A 7,338-nucleotide genomic window follows, 5' to 3' on the forward strand; every position below is an offset into this window, starting at 1 on the left:
TAGGTACTCATGTTTCCAGATTGCTCTAGGTATTCACTTACACACACACACACACACACACACACACTCACACACACTCCCATATTTGCATAGTTGGATATGCACTGTTATGTAGTAAATGAAAATCCAATGTCAATTGCATCATTATGTGCCCGCATGAGTTTTGAAAAATATAAAGTGACATGTGACAACCTGCTTTTTCACTAATATAGTTTTGATATCATTATAATTTGGTGTCAAGATAAGAATTAATATCTATATTTGTAAAAAGACTGCAGAGGATCAGAATGCATGGACAGGCTATAATGTATTTAACCAGGTCCCCTCCTGATATCTATTCTTTTTCCTGTTTTTTTTTTTTTTTTTTGCTATTACAAAAGTAAATGTTGCAATGCATTACTGTATGCATACATAAAAATTTCCCCACTTTTGTTAATATGTATGTGCAATAAGTTCCTAAAGGTGAAATTGTTGAGTCAAAGTACTTGCGTGTTTCATCCAAAGCCATTACCAAATGGCCCTGCCAGTTCTCCCTTATGTTGTCCTATTGATTCAAAAGAACTTATTACATATTAAAGCTATTGGTGCTCTATTATAAGCACTGAAAATAAATGTATCTTACAGGTTTTTTTCTCACTGACTTTTTTTTCATTTGCATAAGGGTTTTCTTTTAAGAAGTCACACACTCACATCTTATAAGTCTATCTATTGTGAATTCCTATGTCTATCATATGTAGAACGGCCTCTTACTCCACAATATCATTAAACTGTTCACCTAAGTTTTAGTAGTTTTATGATTTCATTTAGATAAGCTTATTTTTGAAATTTTATTTTATTGGTTCTTTAGTTATATATGACAGTAGAATCCATTTTGATAAAATTATGTAAGCATAGATATACCTTATTCTTTTTTTTAAAATTTTTATTGTTGGTTGTTCAGAACATTACATAGTTCTTGACATATCATNTCCCCTCTTGTCTCTCTACCCCCTCTACTGTCATTCATTTGTCCCCCTTGTATTATTTTTCCCTTTCCCCTCACTACCTCCCGTATGTACTTTTGTATAACCCTGAGGGTCTCCTTCCATTTCCATGCAATTTCCCTTCTCTCTCCCCTTCCCCACCACCTCTCATCCCTGTTTAATGTTAATCTTCTTCTCATGCTCTTCGACCCTACTCTGTTCTTAGTTACTCTCCTTATATCAAAGAAGACATTTGGCATTTGTTTTTTAGGGATTGGCTAGCTTCACTTAGCATAATCTGCTCTAATGCCATCCATTTCCCTGCAAATTCTATGATTTTGTCATTTTTTAATGCAGAGTAATACTCCATTGTGTATAAATGCCACATTTTTTTAATCCATTCGTCTATTGAAGGGCATCTAGGTTGGTTCCACAGTCTTGCTATTGTGAATTGTGCGCCTTATTCTAATTAGGACCCCATTGTTATGGGTGGGCATGATGGTGGGGTTCACATAGGTATTTTCATATGTGTTCATTAGGAAAGTTAGGTTAGATGTTTTTCTACTGTCTTTCCTATTCCTATCTCCTCTCCCTTCTTTTCCTTCCCTTTTGTCTAATCTATGGAACTTCTCTTCTCCCCGCCCCCTTTTATTGTGGGTTAGCTTTCAAATATCAGTGAAAACATTTGACCTTTGTTTTGGGGGGACTGGCTCATTCCTCTTAGCATGGTAGTCTCCTGATCCATCCATTTACTGGAAAATGTCATAAAGTCATTCTTCTTTATGGCTGAGTAATATTCCACCGTGAATATATGTACCACAATTTCTTTATCTAATCATCTGTTTATGGACATCTAGATTGGTTCCGTAAAATTCAGTTTAGAATGTATCGTAGTCTAAAGAGCAAAGTTTCATTTTACAAATGATTAGCCAGCTTTCCTTGTATCATTTATTCATAACCCTGACCTCCCTCCCTGACAGATGTGGAATGATTGATTCCCTGCTCTGTACTGATCTCTGCATGCAATTTGAGTCTATTATTCTTCTCTCTGTGACAGTTTCGACTTCTGCTGTTGTGCTCTCCCATCTACCATTTGTCATCCTTCTGCCCTGTCTTATTTTCTTTTTTAAAAAAGCTTTTGCCAATCTGCACACAGGAACCACTGTACACCAAGTACTCCAGCTTGCCGAGTCGTGTTTGGTCTGACATGTACCATGCTCTATGACCATCTGTGCATCAAGCCTATTCAGGTGGCTAGAGAGAGGCTGCTCTGGGCCCTTGGTGGCACCACAGGAGAGACACTAAGAGAAAAGGCCAGACTGATGGACTGAACTGTGTCCACCCCCATGTTCCTTAAATTCAAATGTTGAAACCCTAACCCCCAGAACTTCATATTGGATTTTTACTTGGAGATGGGGTCTCCATAGAGGTGATTAAATTAGGATGAGGTCCCTAGGGAGAGCCCAAATCCAACATGAATAGTGTCCTTATGCAAAAGGTGAACTTGGCCAGAGAGAGACACACCTGGGAGAAAATGGCCTGTGAAGACGAAAACAGCCATTTATAAGCCAGGCAAGAGAGACCTGGAACAGATTCTTCCTCATACTTCTCAGAAGGAACCACCCTGCCAACACCTGGATCTTGAACTTCTTGACCTCCAGAACACTGAGACCAACACCTGCTGCCGTATAATCCAGCCAGCATGGGGCGCTTTGTTACAGCAGCCCTGAGCAAACTAATACGCCATTCCTCTATGAATGGGTACTGACCATTTCCAGAGTTTACTTAAAAGAATTAAACTAGAAAGAATTTCTTGCATATATGTTTTTGCAGAAAATGGTGTTCCTTCAGGGAGACTGTCCTGCACAAATATTCACCTTCTGCTTCCCTTCTAGAAGCTGTCCTTCTCCTCAAGAACCAAGATGTCCTTTCTTGCCTGGGTCATCAAAAACCCACCTGCATCACAAAAGTTTCCATAACTAAATGGAAATGAGTCTCAAATTTCCTTTTTCCTCCCATTTTATTCCAATGCTGCAGAAGACCTAGTTCTTCTCCTTCCCAGCCCAAAAGGTAGTGATGAAGTCAGGCAGCACCAATTCTGCCCCAGAGAGGGAAGGCCACAGATACCACATTAGTCAGCTCTGCATCACTATACCAAAACACCTGACACAGCCTACTGAGGGATTTAAAAAAAAAAAAAAAAAGGTTTCCTTGGCTCAGTTTTGGAGATTCAAGGTCACGGTGCCTGAATCAGCTTGGTTCCGGAGAGGACCAATGGCCAGAGTTCACTGGAGAAAGCAGTCCCATCCTGAGCCAGGAAGCAGAGAGAGGGAGGATCCAGGATCACCACCCCCTTTGCAACAAGCCTCTTGTGAGAACTCACGTGAAAAACGTCATAAGTAAGAACAGGGTCCCAGTGACCCCAGCACCTCCTACCAGTTTCCATTTCTTAAAGATTCCATAGCACCTCCCCAAACCACCACGCTCAGACTGGAACCTATAATCACAGGGACCTGGGGGGGCACCCAAGCCATATCCAAACGACAGCGGACACGAAGGTGTGCTGCAAAGTGACAGAGCTGGTGACTGCACAGTGTAGCTTTCCAAGAGCTTCCCACAGGACTCCAGTTGGCTCTGCTGGGGGTTTGGAAGTGAACTCAGTCTCTGTGGAAGGGAGACAGCTATGCAAATGTATCCAATGTGCTCATATTTACCAGTCACGGGGCCAGAGGTTTTGATCAATTTCTTATGAAATCTGCTTAATTGCTCAACACAAAGCTAGAGGGATCACAGCAAGTTTTCTGTCACTAGTGGGTGAAGAGCAAAGCCAACAGATCTTATGCCAAGCTCAGGTCACCCCTCTGCTCTCTCAAGATTCCTTTAGTTAGCCGGGGCAGTGGTTATAATCCCAACAGCTCCGGAGGCTGAGGCGGGAGGATTGTGAGTTCAAAGCCAGCCTCAGCAAAAGCGAGGCGTTCAACATCTCGGTGAGACCCAGTTTCTAAGAACTCCGGGTGTGAGGTTGGCATCCCAGCAACATCGCTTAGTGGGTAAACAAATTCTTTTACCTTTGTGGACTTCATTCCCTCTAAGCAGGTCAAATTAGATGGTCCCTGTCAGCTCCCACATCCTCTGCATCTTTAGTTGAGCGTCTAGAAATTCTGGACTTGCGCTGTCCTAATTAGCAATATGGCCGTCACGGGGGACTTTCTTCTGAGACTTCCTGAGTGAGCTACAGGATCAAAGGGCGCCGGGTGAAGACCACAGAAGCCATCAGCGTCTTGGGGAACCCAACACCAAGGCCTGGGACACACCCTCCCCTGCTCTAGCAAGTCTCTTCTCTTTCCTGCTCTCTGGGCCTGCCCTCCCAACAGCCATGGCCATCAGCTGACCAGAGTCACTAAGGAAAGGAAGTGGTGGACTTCCGCCTCAAGCCCAGGCAGCCGCTGTAAATGCAGAGAGAGGGGAAAGAAATGACACTCGGAGCACTTAGCAGAAAATATAGCCATCAGTGTGCTGGGGTGCTGAGGACGTAGGCCGTCAGTGCGGGGGACACACATGAAGAAGACAGGCTGCTGCACAGGGAGACCTCTACCCCAAGAGCAGGCAGGCAGCGGGGGGACCTTGGAAGAGGCAGAGGCCTGGGGGGACAGAGCAGGGGAGCAGAAGAGGGCATGGGGGGAGAAGAGCCCTCAGGCAGCCAGGCCGTCCCCAGCTCCCCGGCTCCTGAACAGGAACACAAGCTCCTCTAAAGGGAAGGATGTTAAGTTCAGGTGGCTTAGACAGGCTCACGCTGGCCCGTGTGCATGCATGTTTCTGTCTCAGGGGGGACAGGATGCAAGATGGTACTATCACACCTGCAGCCTCAAAATACCCAGGGCACCTTGAAAAACAGAAAGACCAGTGTGCAACGTGGAAATCCTAACAGGTCAGGCCAGGAAAGCTGGGCCACCAGGGAGAGACACCCAATGGGCAGACAGATGGACGGGAAGATGGAGCTCATGGGCAGCAGAGAACGTCTGCACCGCAACGCGTGACCAAAACCACGTGCACGTCCCATGTCATTTAATAAAAACAAAGTCTTAACTACATTCCTTGGAAAGGAGCCGCCCACTTGCTAAAGTAAAAAAACTCCAACCGTGGCCTGAATGAAGGACAGGACGAACAGCTCTCTTGGGATAAAGATGACCCAGATGGAGCCTGCGGAGAGCAAAGCAGAAGAAAAGAAAGAAAAGAAAATGTGCATGACTTAAAACATCAAAAATTAGGACAGAGAATCTGAATGCCTATCAATAAGCTACCTGTTTTTTACTTGGTGGAATAGATTAAAATAATCCCAGGTATGGAGCTGTCAGTCAGAGAGCAGTGAAGGTATTATGAACACACCTAACATGGGAGCTGTTGCAAATCAATATATGTATCCACTAATGGATACATGAACACACAGGGCAAAGCTTGGGAAGATATGTACCAAACTGCTTTCCCACCGTGGGACTGGAGGCCAGAGGTCAGGGTGGCCCCTGTTGCCCTTTGCATTTGAATTCTTCCCTTTCCACATGTACCAATGTGTAGTTGAAAACTTTCCAGAACGAGAAATGTCAGAGAGTTCCCCCCTCTTGGAGATCAAAGAAACTCACTTTCAAAGTTGTGGCTGTTCCTCTGAAACCTCTCTGGGAATACAGTTATTAGCCTCCATCCAAGACTGCAGGGGCAGATCCCCAAATTCCCTGCCTCCCCCAGTAGGGCTGCAACAGGTCGGTCAGTCCTGACCACAGCCAGGGACCAGGCACTGCCTCTGGTGTCAGAACAAAAGCCCCCTCTGGGATCGTTCCATTCAAGAGTAGCTTAAAAATCTAGAATGGGGGATCTGAACACAATGAGACGTTGACTCCCAACTCTCAACCACCATCTATAAAAGTCTTCAATAAATGTGAGTTTGAGACATGATGTTAGTCAATGATCTCAAGCATTCTTAGCACTTAAGGTAAAAATGGCATCAGCATTCTGCCTCTGCCCAAGCAAATCCAAAAGACTTGTGAAGGAGCAGCAGGAGGTCACTCTGTGTTTCCAGAAGTGGCTGCAGAAGCCCCAGGCCCCCAAGATGCCCTCAGGGCAGGTGCACTGCTTGGTCTCTGGATAAGTCCTCCTGGAGAATCTCTATGCACATCACCTGCATGAAGGCCCTCAAGGAGCTCACCACACGGCTCCCTGCTTGCTCAACTCCACTCCACCCAGTGTTGCTCACACGTGAGCAGAGACTGCTCACACTACACAGCATCCACATTAGGAAGCAGGGAAATCGAGGCAAAGACCAAGTCTCTGGCTAAAGGCTCATGGTCTCTCCAGAAAAAATACATATTCTCCCCATTCATATAATAAAACACTGGGGCAGGAACAAATACAGTGGCGAGAAGGATACTGATTTAAAATATAGATGTTTCACTGCTCCGTGAGAAGTAAAAAAATTTTTTCATAAATCATAATTCAAAATATATCCTGACAGCAGAGATCACAAAAACTCCATGCAATGAAAAATAAATAGGTGAACAAACAAATGCAGAAACACAAAGATGAGGGAAATGTGTTCAACAATTATGGGAATGGATTTATAAGAGGTAAAATGTAAATGGAAGTTTTTAAGATGCATTTGAATACTCCAAAAGGCAAAATAAAGAGTGCAATAAACAACTGGCCGAAAATACATGCAGTCAACAAACTCCCCAAGGTACTCTTCAGTTGTGAGTACATGTACAGCAATACAGAGAGCCACTGTCGGAATAGAGCAGAAGAATTTCCCAGAAAAAACTGAGAGATTACTTGGTTTATTTGATTATAGAAACCTCTGTCAAGAGGGATATCAACTTTTATTCTCAGAGAATTGAGAAGAAAATTATCATAGGAACAGTGCAAACTAAGAAAACCCCCAAACAGAACAAAGTTTTGCTGCAGAAAAAAACAAAAACGGGTATAAGAAAGTAAATGTAATTATACTGTATGCTGTATCCGTCTGTTTATTGTTGCTATGATAAAATACTTGAATCCGGGTATTTGATGAAAAAAAAAAAGAAACTAGCTTAGCTTATGCTCTGGGGCTGAAAATACAAGATAAGGTGGCTCCCTCTGTTTGGCTTCTGGTAAGGGCCCTAATGGCTACATCACAACATGGCAGATAGTATCATGGAGGGAACCCATGGAAGAAGAAGGGATCACACCATAAGACAGAAAGTCGGAAAGCTTCAGGGGCCAGACTTGCTTTTTTACAACAACCCACTCTCTGGGGAACTAATGGGGGTTCCATAAGAGCTACATTAATCCCTTCTGAGGGTAGTGACCCCAAATACCTAACCACCTACTACTCACTATTTCCCCACCTCTC

The sequence above is a fragment of the Marmota marmota genome, unplaced genomic scaffold (assembly GCF_001458135.2).
Source record: "Marmota marmota marmota unplaced genomic scaffold, marMar, whole genome shotgun sequence".
Taxonomy (NCBI): Eukaryota; Metazoa; Chordata; class Mammalia; order Rodentia; family Sciuridae; genus Marmota; species Marmota marmota.